Source organism: Erpetoichthys calabaricus, chromosome 13 (assembly GCF_900747795.2).
Source record: "Erpetoichthys calabaricus chromosome 13, fErpCal1.3, whole genome shotgun sequence".
NCBI classification, from domain to species: domain Eukaryota; kingdom Metazoa; phylum Chordata; class Cladistia; order Polypteriformes; family Polypteridae; genus Erpetoichthys; species Erpetoichthys calabaricus.
In genome coordinates this window covers 113,316,731-113,331,718 of record NC_041406.2, presented here as the reverse complement: position 1 = coordinate 113,331,718, position 14,988 = coordinate 113,316,731, and positions in this window count along the sequence as shown.

Sequence of the window (14,988 nt, the reverse complement as noted above, 5' to 3'; positions counted from 1 at the left end):
GAGCAAAACAATTAAGGCTATAATAGGAAAACCAGAATAATAATCAAGCAGTCAATGCTTACTCTATAGACTGTGGTTCCTTCCTTAGCAGAGTGCAGCAAGTCAGTTTAAAAAATAAACTTGTTAACACTCTGGAATTTCCAAAGAATTGTGGTCTGATCTTTAAGTCACAATAATCCATCCATCCATCCATTGTCCAACCCGCTGAATCCGAACACAGGGTCACGGGGGTCTGCCGGAGCCAATCCCAGCCAACACAGGGCACAAGGCAGGAAACAATCCTGGGCAGGGTGCCAACCCACCGCAGGACACAAACACACCCACACACCAAGCACACACTAGGGCCAATTTAGAATCGCCAAACCACCTAACCTGCATGTCTTTGGACTGTGGGAGGAAACCGGAGCGCCCGGAGGAAACCCACGCAGACACGGGGAGAACATGCAAACTCCACGCAGGGAGGACCCGGGAAGCGAACCCAGGTCCCCAGATCTCCCAACTGCGAGGCAGCAGCGCTACCCACTGCGCCACCGTGCCGCCCGTCACAATAAACAGATAAATAATAATAATTTCTTATTTATTTGTCACAACCATAGTTATATAGGACAACACGCAGTGAAATGCATCTTTTTGCATAACCCTTGGGGTCAGAGCGCAGGGTCAGCCATTGTACAGCGCCCCTGGAGCAATTGAAGGTTAAGGGCCTTGCTCAAGGGCCCAGCAGAGTAGCATCTCTTTTGGCAATGATGGGGATTCGAACCGGCAACCTTCAGGATGCCAGCGCAGATCCTTAGCCTCAGAGCCACCACTCCACAAAAGACAATCTACTTAGATTAAAAAACACATCAATAATTGTGTGTCTTCTCACCAGTACTGAAAGAATTCATAGTCCAGATTGGAAACAGTGTGGAGGTGGGCAGCACATTAAGTCCATACTGCATTGACCTGATATCATCTTAGACACCTATTTAGCACCTTTCATGGAAGCTGGCTGGCTGTACTGGCCTGAAACGTCTTTTTGTACAGTATATGTGTGACACACAAACCGCCTAGCTAGCCAATGACATGTCCACTCCTTTGCAGTCTCACATATTTCATAAGGACATCATAACATCATCAGTAAGAAGGCTGTTCAGCCCACACAGGCTTACAAGACTGGTTTGCTTACATGCTTACATCTGTGCCCTGAGCTCCCCCCCCCAATATATATCAAAGCTGCATGACGTCACTGCTCCAAGGACAGAAAACAAACCCCACTAGTGAGTGCGTGTGACGGAGGATACAGTGGCAGAGCTGCACGTCTTCTCTGTGGAGCTTCTATGATAAACACTCGGGATGTGCAGCTCTTCCCCTTGATTCCAGCCCATTAGAAGTGGGTGTACTAAAAATGGAAATTGACAGCTATTTTTGTGGCGATAATGCTTTTTTGTGACAAACAGGAAATGTATTTTTAAAAGCACTATGCTATTAAGATGAAGATGTCTAAAACTACATTAATGTTCTCATTATGCAAGCCAAGGCTTTTTGGAGTACCTAAGCTGTAAGACAAACATCTAAAGGACTAAATGGCTTCCTTCGAGCAAAACAAGCAGTTAAAACACGTCCTCAGAAAGGGATCTGAAATTTGTTTTTGGAATGTGAAGGACGGAAATGAAAAAAATAAATGAATTAATTAAGAAACAGAACAACTTATTGACGAAATGCGCCTTGATGTATGGGTAACACTGGCCACTAATCTTATTTGCTGGGAGGGTGCCCTCTGAGGTCAGGGCAGTGGACAGTTCACCTAAAGTTTGGCCGGTCAACATATTTGTGTTTCCAAGTGATATCTGGCTTCTGTTTGAAAGGAGTTTACAAAAATAGAAGAAGATGTTACAGTGGCACAGTGCTTAGTGTTGCTGGCTTACAGGTCCAGGAGACTGGGTGCTGTGATACCTCATGAATGGCACCTGCGTGCAGATTTAAACTCCTGGAATCTGGATTTGTAACTGAGCGACAAGTTGGAGAGAGACTGAGATGCAGACAGAAGTTTTTGCTTTCATTCTAGACAACAGCGGTGTTTGGGGATGGCCCACACCTAAGGGGGCCCCGCTTTTGAGATCCGTGTGTCCGTGGGATTTGTCAAGTTATATGCTCCAGTATATATATATATATATATATATATATATATATATATATATATATATATATATATATATATATATATATATATATATATATACACACACATACATATACATACATACATATACACACATACATATATATACACATATATACATATATACACATACAGTATATACACATATATTGCAAGAAGAATGACCATCAGACATTGCGAAGGTTTGGGGCAGCCACCTGTAATATTTTTCCTGGCTGCAAAACTGTTGCAAAAACACTGACATGTTCACACAATTGAGTCCAAAACAGAACTGCCTTATTATCCACAAGATGGCAGCTTTAAAGGCCAGTAGGGGAAGTGATGTCATCAGGACTGGAACTGGAAGTGACGTTGTTGGCTGCCCCAGAGACAGGCGGGATTTCTCTAGAATGGTCAGTAAAAGATCGAGAGGGAGAATTAGTGCACTTCGCCATCCCCTGGTCCGGTGTGGAATTACATGTACTCAAACCATTTAGTTGTCTCCTAAACACGCATGTGTGACAGGGCCCCCCTAATCCCCGCCCCCCCTCAGCCCAGACCTGTCGGGTTGGGCGTCCAGCACAGAGAGGTCGTGAATGCGGGAGAGAGCATCGGCGTTGGTGTGGAGAGAACCCTTCTGATGAATGAGCGAGAACTTATAAGGTTGCAGATCAAGGAACCACCTAGTGTCTCGAGGGTTGAACTCCTTATGCAAGGCCATCCACTGTAAAGGTGCATAGTCTGTGACAAGTGTAAACTCCCGACCCAAGAGGTAGTACCTCAATTGTGTAATCACCCACTTAATCGCAAGAGCCTCTCTTTCCACCGCCGCATACCTGGTCTCCCGATCCAGCAGTTTCCGGCTCAGAAACATGCTTTGGCTCAGCACTGCTCCTAGGCCTGTGTCCAAAATGTCCATTTGGAGGATAAAAGGAAGCGAAAAGTCATGTGCCTTCAAAACAGGTGCCAACATCAGGGCCCTTTTTAAGTCACTGAATGCAGCTTCCGTCGTATCGCTCCATACCTCACTGTTTGGAGCCCTTTTCTTTGTTAAATCACTCAAGGGCACAGCTCTCTCCGAAAAGCGTGGTACAAACCAATGGTAGTACCCGGCTAAACCGAGAAATGCTTGGACCTGCCGCTTGGTTTGCGGACGGGGCCATTTCAAAATGGCATCTATTTTAGAGCACTGCGGCTTCACAGTACCACGACCCACCAGGTAACCCAAATATTTGGATAAATCCAAAGAAATGTTTCTTTGGGTTGAAAGAAGCCAAAGACCGGCTTCACTCAGCGTCCATAATACCGCTCAGACATGCTGTAGGTGTTCCTTCCAGGTGCTGGAATAGATGACAACATCATCCAGGAAAGCAGCACTATATGTGTCATGGGGCAGAGCACATTTTCCACCAGATGCTGGAAAGTCGCAGGAGCCCCATGTAACCCGAATGGAAGAACACGATACTGCCAGCGCCGACTAGGGGTGCTAAACACGGTTTTAACCTTTGTGGAGTCCTTTAAAGGAACCTGCCAGTACCCCTTGGTCATGTCAAGTGTGGTCAGGTATTCAGGCTATCCAAGCCTCTGAAGGAGTTTGTCCACTCGAGGCATAGGATAAGCATCAAACTCTGAGACCTGATTAAGTCGAAAGAAGTCATTGCAAAACCTCCAACTTCCATCGGGCTTAGAAACCAAGACTATTGGGCTGGACCAGGGACTATAACTTTCCTCTATGACACCTTGGACCAGGATGCGCTTGATTTCCAGTTCCACTTCAGCCTTCTTTGCTTCGGGAAGACGATAGGGGAGCTCTCAGACTATGACCCCGGGTTCAGTCACAATATCGTGGGCAATCAGAGAGGTCCTTCCGGGGTTTTCATCTCCCACCTCTGGGAAGGACGAGATAACTGCTTCGAGCTCTCTCCTCTGTTGGGTATTCAAGTTAGAGCTGAAATTAAGTGTATTGGTCCGAGCAAAGAATGAGAGGGGCTGACCGGAGGAGGGATCAGGGTCCCTTTCCTCCCAGTTTTTTTTTTTGTTTTTTCTGTCCCCACTGGCTATCGGACCTTACTCTTTTCTATGTTAATTAATGTTGTCTTATTTTGATTTCTTATTTTGTCTTTTCTTTTTCTTTTCTTCATTATGTAAAGCACTTTGAGCTACTTTTTGTATGAAAATGTGCTATATAAATAAATGTTGTTGTTGTTGTTGATGTAATTTATGTGAACCAAATTTCAGGTCAATAGTTCAAACGGTTTGCGAGCTACAGGTGATTTAAATCCTGGACAGACACACAGACAGCCATGGTAGCGTATTATATATACACACACACACACACATATATATATATATATAATTGCTCTTAGAAGCACCTTAAATATATATATACACACATATATATTTGTATATGTATATATGTGTGTGTATATATTAAATATATATATATAAATATATATATATATATATATAAATATAAATATATATATATATTTATATTTATATTTATATATATATTTATATTTAAATATAAATATATATATATATATATATATATATATATATATATATATATATATATACACACACACACACACACACACACATATACACATATATACATACATATACCCATATACATATATACACATATATGTGTGTGTATATATATATATACAGTGCATCCAGAAAGTATTCACAGCGCATCACTTTTTCCACATTTTGTTATGTTTCAGCCTTATTCTAAAATGGATTAAATTCATATTTTTCCTCAGAATTCTACACACAACACCCCATAATGACAACGTGAAAAAAGTTTACTTGAGGTTTTTGCAAATTTATTAAAAATAAAAAAACTGAGAAATCACATTAAGTATTCACAGCCTTTGCTCAATACTTTGTCGGTGCACCTTTGGCAGCAATTACAGCCTCAAGTCTTTTTGAATATGATGCCTCAAGCTTGGCACACCTATCCTTGGCCAGTTTCGCCCATTCCTCTTTGCAACACCTCTCAAGCTCCATCAGGTTGGATGGGAAGTGTCGGTGCACAGCCATTTTAAGATCTCTCCAGAGATGTTAAATCGGATTCAAGTCTGGGCTCTGGCTGGGCCACTCAAGGACATTCACAGAGTTGTCCTGAAGCCACTCCTTTGATATTTTGGCTGTGAGCTTAGGGTCGTTGTCTGGCTGAAAGATGAACCGTCGCCCCAGTCTGAGGTCAAGAGCGCTCTGGAGCAGGTTTTCATCCAGGATGTTTCTGTACATTGCTGCAGTCATCTTTCCCTTTATCCTGACTAGTCTCCCAGTCCCTGCCGCTGAAAAACATCCCTACAGCATGATGCTGCCACCACCATGCTTCACTGTAGGGATGGTATTGGCCTGGTGATGAGCGGTGCCTGGTTTCCTCCAAACGTGACACCTGGCATTCACACCAAAGAGTTCAATCTTTGTCTCATTAGACCAGAGAATTTTCTTTCTCATGGTCTGAGAGTCCTTCAGGTGCCTTTTTGCAAACTCCAGGCGCCTGCCATGTGTCTTTCACTAAGGAGTGGCTTCCGTCTGGCAACTCTACCATACAGGCCTGATTGGTGGATTGCTGCAGAGATGGCTATCCTTCTGGAAAGTTATCCTCTCTCCACAGAGGACCTCTGGAGCTCTGACAGAATGATCATCAACTTTTTGGTCACCTCCCTGACTAAGGCTCTTTTCCACCAATCACTCAGTTTAGATGGCCAGCCAGCTCTAGGAAGAGTCCTGGTGGTTTCAAACTTCTTCCATTTACGGATGATGGAGGCCACTGTGCTCATTGGGACCTTCAAAGCAGCAGAAATTTTTCTGTAACCTTCCCCAGATTTGTGCCTCAAGACAATCCTGTCTCAGAGGTCTACAGACAATTCCTTTGACTTCATGCTTGGGTTGTGTGTGCTCTCACATGAACTGTCAACTGTGGGACCTTATATCGACAAGTGTGTGCCTTTCCAAATCATGTCCAATCAACTGAATTTACCACAGGTGGACTCCAATTAAGCTGCAGAAACATCTCAAGGATGATCAGGGGAAAAAGGATGTACCTGAGCTCAATTTTGAGCTTCATGGCAAAGGCTGTGAATACATATGTACATGTGCTTTCTCAATTTTTTTATTTTTAATATCCATCCATCCATCCATCCTCTTCCGCTTATCCGAGGTCGGGTCGCGGGGGCAGCAGCTTGAGCAGAGATACCCAGACTTCCCTCTCCCCGTCCACTTCTTCTAGCTCTTCCGGGAGAATCCCAAGGCGTCCCAGGCCAGCCGGGAGACATAGTCCCTCCAGCGTGTCCTAGGTCTTCCCGGGGGCCTCCTCCCGGTTGAACGTGCCCGGAACACCTCACCAGGGAGGCGTCCAGGAGGCATCCTGATCAGATGCCCGAGCCACCTCATCTGACTCCTCTCGATGCGGAGGAGCAGTGGCTCTACTCTGAGCTTCTCACCCTATCTTTAAGGGAGAGCCCAGACACCCTGCAGAGGAAACTCATTTCAGCCGCTTGTATTCGCGATCTCGTTCTTTCGGTCACTACCCATAGCTCATGACCATAGGTGAGGGTAGGAACATAGATCGACTGGTAAATTGAGAGCTTTGCCTTACGGCTCAGCTCCTTTATCACCACGACAGACAGATGCAGAGCCCGCATCACTGCGGACGCCGCACCGATTCGCCTGTCGATCTCACACTCCATTCTTCCCTCACTCGTGAACAAGACCCCGAGATGCTTGAACTCCTCCACTTGAGGCAGGATCTCGCTCCCAACCCTGAGAGGGCACTCCACCCTTTTCTGGCTGAGGACCATGGTCTCGGATTTGGAGGTGCTGATTCCCATGCCAGCTGCTTCACACTCAGCTGCGAACCGATCCAGAGAGAGCTGAAGTTCACGGCCTGATGAAGCAAACAGGACAACATCATCTGCAAAAAGCAGTGACCCAATCCTGAGTCCACCAAACCGGACCCCCTCAACACCCTGGCTGTGCCTAGAAATTCTGTCCATAAAAGTTATGAACAGAATCGGTGACAAAGGGCAGCCCTGGCAAAGTCCAACTCTCACTGGAAACGGGTTCGACTTACTGCCGGCAATGTGGACCAGGCTCTGACACTGGTTGTACAGGGACCGAACAGCCCTTATCAGGGGGTCCGGTACCCCATACTCTCGGAGTACCCCCCACAGGATATCCCGAGGGACACAGCCGAACGCCTTTTCCAAGTCCACAAAACACATGTAGACTGGTTGGGCGAACTCCCATGCACCCTCCAGGACTCTGCTAAGGGTGTAGAGCTGGTCCACTGTTCCGCGACCAGGACAAAAACCACACTGTTCCTCCTGAATCCGAGGTTCAACTATCCGACGGACCCTCCTCTCCAGAACCCCCGAATAGACTTTTCCAGGGAGGCTGAGGAGTGTGATCCCTCTGTAGTTGGAACACACCCTCCGGTCCCCTTTCTTAAAGAGGGGGACCACCACCCTGGTCTGCCAATCCAGAGGCACTGTCCCTGATGTCCATGCGATGTTGCAGAGACGTGTCAACCAAGACAGCCCTACAACATCCAGAGCCTTGAGGAACTCCGGGCGTATCTCATCCACCCCCGGGGCCCTGCCACTAAGGAGTTTTTTGACCACCTCAGTGACCTCAGTCCCAGAGATGGGGGAGCCCACTTCCGAGTCCCCAGGCTCTGCCTCCTCATTGGAAGGCATGTTAGTGGGATTGAGGAGGTCTTCGAAGTACTCCCCCCATCGACCCACAGCGTCCTGAGTCGAGGTCAGCAGCGCACCATCCCCACCATATACAGTGTTGACACTGCACTGCTTCCCCCTCCTGAGACGCCGGACAGTGGACCAGAATCTCCTCGAAGCCGTCCGAAAGTCGTTCTCTATGGCCTCCCCAAACTCCTCCCATGCCCGAGTTTTTGCCTCAGCAACCACCAAAGCCGCATTCCGCTTGGCCTGCCGGTACCTATTAGCTGCTTCCAGAGTCCCACAGGACAAAATGAACCGGTAAGACTCCTTCTTCAGCTTGACAGCATCCCTCACCGCCGGTGTCCACCAACGGGTTCGGGGATTGCCGCCACGGCAGGAACCGACCACCTTACGGCCACAGCTCCTGTCAGCCGCCTCAACAATAGAGGCACGGAACATGGCCCATTCGGACTCAATGTCCCCCACCTCCCTCAGGACATGGTCGAAGTTCTGCCGAAGGTGGGAGTTGAAGCTACTTTTGACAGGGGGCTCTGCCAGACGTTCCCAGCAGACCCTCACAACACGTTTGGGCCTACCAGGCCTGACTGGCATCCTCCCCCACCATCGAAGCCGACTCACCACCAGGTGGTGATCAGTTGACAGCTCCGTTCCTCTCTTTACCCGAGTGCCCAAGACATGTGGCCGCAAGTCCAACGACATGACCACAAAGTCGATCATCGAACTGAGGCCTAGGGTGTCCTGGTGCCAAGTGCACATATGAACACCCCTATGCTTGAACATGGTGTTCGTTATGGACAATCCGTGACGAGCACAGAAGTCCAATAACAAAACACCACTCGGGTTCAGATCTGGGAGGCCATTCCTCCCAATCACGCCCTTCCAGGTCTCACTGTCATTGCCCACGTGAGCATTGTAGTCTCCCAGCAGTACGAGGGAGTCCCCAGAAGGTATGCCCTCTAGCACCCCCTCCAGGGACTCCAAAAAGGGTGGGTACTCCGATCTACTGTTCGGTGCATATGCACATACAACAATTAGGACCCGTCCCCCCACCCGAAGGTGGAGGGAGGCTACCCTCTCGTCCACTGGGGTAAACCCCAATGTACAGGCTCCAAGTCGGGGGGCAATAAGTATGCCCACACCCGCTCGGCGCCTCTCACCGGGGGCAACTCCAGAGTGGTACAGAGTCCAGCCCCTCTCAAGGAGATTGGTTCCAGAGTCCAAGCTGTGCGTCGAGGTGAGCCCGACTATATCTAGCCGGAACCTCTCAACCTCGCGCACAAGCTCAGGCTCCTTTCCCTTCAGAGAGGTGACATTCCACGTCCCAAGAGCCAGCTTCTGTAGCCGAGGATCGGACCGCCAAGGTCCCCGCCTTCAGCCACCACCCAACTCACACTGCACCCGACCTCCTTGGCCCCTCCCATAGGTGGTGAGCCCATAGGAAGGGGGACCCACGTTGCCTCTTCGGGCTGTGCCTGGCCGAGCCCCATGGGTGCAAGCCCTATTTTTAATAAATTTGCAAAAATCTCAAGTAAACTTTTTTCACGTTGTCATTATGGGGTGTTGTGTGTAGAATTCTGAGGGAAAAAATGAATTTAATCCATTTTGGAATAAGGCTGTAACATAACAAAATGTGGAAAAAGTGATGCGCTGTGAATACTTTCCGGATTCACTGTATATATATATATATATATATATATATATATATATATATATATATATATATATATATATATATATATATATATATATATATATATATATATTTAAGATGCTTCTAAGAGCAATCCTTTTAAAATTCCTATTTAAGGTCAAATTCCATATACGTCCACCTCCGATTCTAGATGCCAAATATATTTACAAAAGTAATATCTTGTTATTATATACATTATAGACGGCAAAAACAAGTAAAAAATAGGTTCATGTGCTATATACACTAATTATAGTGAGTCCAAATCAAGCACGATAAAAAAGGTAACACAAATAAGAAGAAATTTCTTCCTCCTACCATTAACACAGTTCAGGAGGAACAGAAAACAATGAAAAAGCGAGAAGCGAAAAAACAGACCCAAAAAAACAGTCAAGAAGTACACCAGCAATACCACAGATTACCTTCACCAAAACTATGCAGAGTCAGAAGTAAAGACATTCAGAATACTAAGTATCCCGAAGCCCAGTCAATTGTTTAGGCTACGGTTTATATGGCCAGCCTTATCCTACAGACCTGTCCTCGTTTATGTCTTCCGGGATCTACAAATCCTGGAAGATGTAGAAACATCCACCATACATAAGTCTCTAATCAGATGGGACTTATCTATATCATCCTGTACTACACTCACACACGTCACCGTGCTTGTGTCTGCCATCCATTGAATCTTCTGTAAATAACTCTGTGAATTTTATGCACTAAACTATAAACTACACGTGTATGTACCGGCATCTCAAGTAAGCACTCTGTCTGTCTTTTTCCTTTGTAGCGGCTAACAACCACTTCAGTGTTTAAACTCTAGAGGAGCACCAGTGAACAGTAGACCTCCAGGTTAGTGTGCGATTCATGAGGGGAAACCTGAAAGTCGGTGCAAATTTTCTCTGCCACTGTGTTGTTCTTATATTGGAAAGCTAAACAGGTAAATGTAACTAACTATTTTTATTTTTGTGTATAAACTATAAATAGTTATAAATTCTTTTTTACAAAAATTGATTTGTGACTTAGCTTGCCACAAATACAAATGTTTGTCTGGTTCCTGTCTTTGTGGAGTGTGCATGTTCTCCCAATGTCAATGTGGGTATTCTTTGGGTAGCCTAATTTCCCTTTCCATATCCCAAAATGTGCATGTTAGGATTTTAAAGGAGTGAGCCCTGTCCTGTAAAAGACTTGTAAGGTTGATTCCTGCTTTGTGGCCAGTATTGGCTCTAAAGACGTTCAACAAATGGATTGTTGGGTGGGCAAAATATGAATGTGGTTGGGTGCCAATTAAAGCACCTTTTGAGTGGGCTTGTTTTTCTTCACTTGAGTGGCCTACTGTGCATATACCAGTGCCTAAAGTAAATTATTAGACTATATAATTATGTGGAAAATGATTTTTATAAATACTAGGGGGCTTTGCCCCCTGCTTGCTTCACTTGCCAACCCCTTCCCTCCCCACCAGCACTATGTGCCATTGTGAAGAGGAGGGCTGAACGCACCCCAAGGAGATGCGGCCATTCCTCCGAAACCCCTCTTAAATGGTGATAAAAATGGGAAACAAATTCTTTTTTTTTACCCCCTCTTTGCTTGATCAGCTGCTGGTTTGCTGCTGCTGCTGCCGTTCCACATGATCTGCACTTCAGTGGCCTACCCCTTCCCCCCTCCCCCCCGCCAGCACTACGCGATTGCTCCTCTGAAACGGTGATACAATGGGAAAAAAATAACATTTTTTTTTACCTCCTCTTTGCTCGATCAGCTGCTGGCTTGCTGCTGCTGCCATGCCATGTGATCTGCATCTCCTGCGGCACTTCAAACGTTTAAAAGCATGTACAGCACCTGTCCTTTTGTCACAATGCCTTGTCTTTCTTGTCCCCCAGACATCCTCAAACACTATGCAATCTCTTTTCGCTGTTCCGTTATTTCACCGAGTAATATTTTCCGTTTGTTTGTGCTAATGAAATCTTTACTTTCATTTTTTTGAGACTTTCGAATTTTCCTACTTTCATTATCTCTAACCTGCTCTGCATGTGTATCACAGGACTTGCTTCCAAAGGTTGTGAGTGTGATGTGACTTGTCCATCTTGCAGGAAGTGAAAGTGTCTCTCTGTCTCTCTTCAAAGGTCACGTCCCGTCACAAGTGTTTTTTTTTTATAATAGAGAGATTAATATTGGGAACTTTAAGATTTGATTGTATTTCTATAGCACTCCAAAGAAGACCCTATATAAATCAATATTCAATATCTTGTTTAAAGGGGGCAACTCTGTGACCCTAACTCTAAGCCAATCAACAAGGACTCTAAAATAACAAAGTTAGATTTTTATTAAAGCAAATAAATTGAAGATTGATGGGTATAGATAAAGCGTAAAGTTAAAAAAATATGCATAAAGAATCCAAACTCTAGCTGCACCTCCATCATAGTTTCAAACACATTCCAGGCCAGAAGAGGAGGTCTCACACTTGACAATTTCAATCATACAATAAGCCACAATATTACCCCCAAATCTGCTTATTTAACTCGGTCTCCAAATCAAGAAAGAGTTCATCCACAACAGAAAGTGGCATTTACACCTCAGCCTGCTGTTACTTCTGATGCAGAATCCCTACGGTAGTCTGGGTTTCCTGCTATCCCTAACTAGCAATATACTTCCAGTTTCTTCACAAAGGAGCCCATTTCTAGCAATGGCTGGTCTGAAGAATCTCAAATAGTTTCCTACCAGTCCCATTTTCTCTTCAAGTCTGATTTACCTTTCCTGGCATTTACAGTGCCTGTAAAAAGTATTCAGCCAGACAGTTTTCACATTTTACCGTTATACAATATTGAATCACAAGTCGATTTCACTTTTTTTTTTTGTTTGAGACTGACAAACAGAACAAGTATCTGTCAATTGAAAGTGAAAACAGATCTCTGCAAAGAGGTCTAAATTAAAACACGAAACAATTGACTGTATAAGCACTCACCACATTCATGTCAGTAGACGGTAGAGGCAGTGATGACAGCCTAGAGTCTGTGTGGAGAGATCTCTGTCAGCTTGAACATCTGGACACTGCAGTTTTGTAATGCATTCTTCTTTGTAAAACTGCACAAACTTTGTCAGGTTGAATGGAGATCCTAAGTGAACAGTCTTTATCTAAGTCCAGCCACAAATTCTCATTTGGTTTGAGACCTGTACTCTGACTCGGCCATTCCGTGACATTAACAATGGCTTTTTAGCCATTCAGGTATAAGTTTGTCTTTATGCTTGGGTTTTTCCTGCTGGATTTTGCTGCATTCATTTTACTCTGTACCATCACAAGCCTTCCAAGGCCTGTTGTAGAAAAGCATCCCCATTCGCGTCATGCTACCAGCATGATTTACTGTGGGGGGAAAATGACATTAAGCAATCTTTCTCTGTTGATCAATGTCAAGAAAGTCAAATTAAATCCAATGTTTCGTGACCTAAAATCTGAAAACTTCCAAGGGGGTGAATACTTTTTAAATTTACTCTGTAATAGTTTAACAGTCACCAGTTCAGCTTTCAGCCCGTCGTCTTCTCTGCCATACCAGTATCCATCCTGTCACAGCATCTCACACTTGCTGACTGTTCTTACTGTTCATGTATTCAGTTACTGAATCTGTTTATGCCTTGTCACAGGGAGTTGAAGCCTATTCAAGCAGCATAGAGTGCAAGACCAACTTCAATCCTGTGCTGAATGAGACGTTTCAAACTAAATAAAACTATTGGGACGCGACACAAAAGAAGAAAAGGATGTTGTGATTTATGACTACAGTGGGCCATAGACAACTGAGGTTCAGAAAAAGGATGGAAGTTGACTGTAAGAGGTTTATGATGACATGTGCACCTTTACACTCTCCAGTGGATATTGTTAACTTTATAAACTCCTATTTGTTACTCAAATATTATCTGAATGTTCTCATGCCAGCCAATTTTGCACTTTTTGAAAGGCATCTAAAACTCCTCTGCTATTTTGCATCACTTTCACCTTCCCTTTCCTTCTCACTGCTGGTATTACTCACATTATGTATGTACCACATGCATCTTGTGACTTGCAATAACTACATCACTTATAATTATACCCCTAATAATGTGTCATAACTGTATCATAACTATAAAATGTTTGCATCAATTTCATCTTCTCTTTCCTTCTCACTGCCTGTGATGCTCACATCATTTTTATCCCATACGCTGCTTTTGACTGGCTGATAGCTTTAGCCTTGTAATAACTACATCACTTATAACTGTATCTCAAATAACTTGAAATAACTATAACGTGTCATAACAGCATTATAGATATAAAACTTTTGCATAAATGTTATCCTTCCTTTCCTTCTCACTGCCTGTAATGTTCACATTATTTATATTCCATACACTATTTTTGACTGGCTGATGGCTATGAATTTGTAATAACTATCTCATTAGTCACTTGTTGCCCCTTAAATACAATGGTCATACTGTATATGCACCCCTTCTAAGCCTGTGTGGGTAAAGCTGGGCAGAAAAATGGCCACATACTGTCATTGTGAAAAAAAAAGAATGAGCATCATATAATTGAACAAGTTAGACAATGTACAGTACACATGGCGTAACATTCAGGTACGTTCAGCGACTAAGTTAACTGATATGAAAGTTGGAGCATTTTTTTCTATTAAATATTTTTGTAACAATGAGTCATAATAATAGCAATAACAGAATGCAATTACATATCTTAGTAGACTACATTAAATACATGCTTTTGAACAGTACTTAACAATAGAGTTAAAAACGGAGAAGAAATCCTGTAGGATTATGGTGGCTCAAAAGCTTTTATAAACCTCAGATTCTAATTTATGTGATGTAAAAATGGCATCAATTGATGTGTATTAGTGGCAGAGGGTATGGGACTAACTATTGTTCAATTTTCTTAGGCAACATTTTTGAAAGTATACTCCACAGAGTTGTATCCAATAATTAATGAATGAAAAATAACTTAATACAAAAATTACCAATAATAGTATAAAATCACTAACCATCCTATCTATCTATCTATCTATCTATCTATCTATCTATCTATCTATCTATCTATCTATCTATCTATCTATCTATCTATCTATCTATCTATCTATCTATCGCCACTGTTCTGTTGTTCATTTAACGTTGCAGATTGTACTTTTCAAAAGTCACATTTCTCCATCTTCCAGGATGCAAACAACTGGGAGCTGTTCAATGGAATCGCATTTGGAGGGCTTGCTGTCTTTCAGAATATTATTTGCACAAGTTTTTATTCTTGGTAAGGTGAATTACATATATGTCTTACGGGTCTTACAAATTTAAATCTGAATTCAAAATGTAAAATAGTTTAAATGTGTATTACGCTATGAATGTTAAAAGTTAAATTAAACATTTTGAACCCCCGAAGCCACTGTCATGTTAACTCTACATGTAACTGTTTAACATCCCAGTTT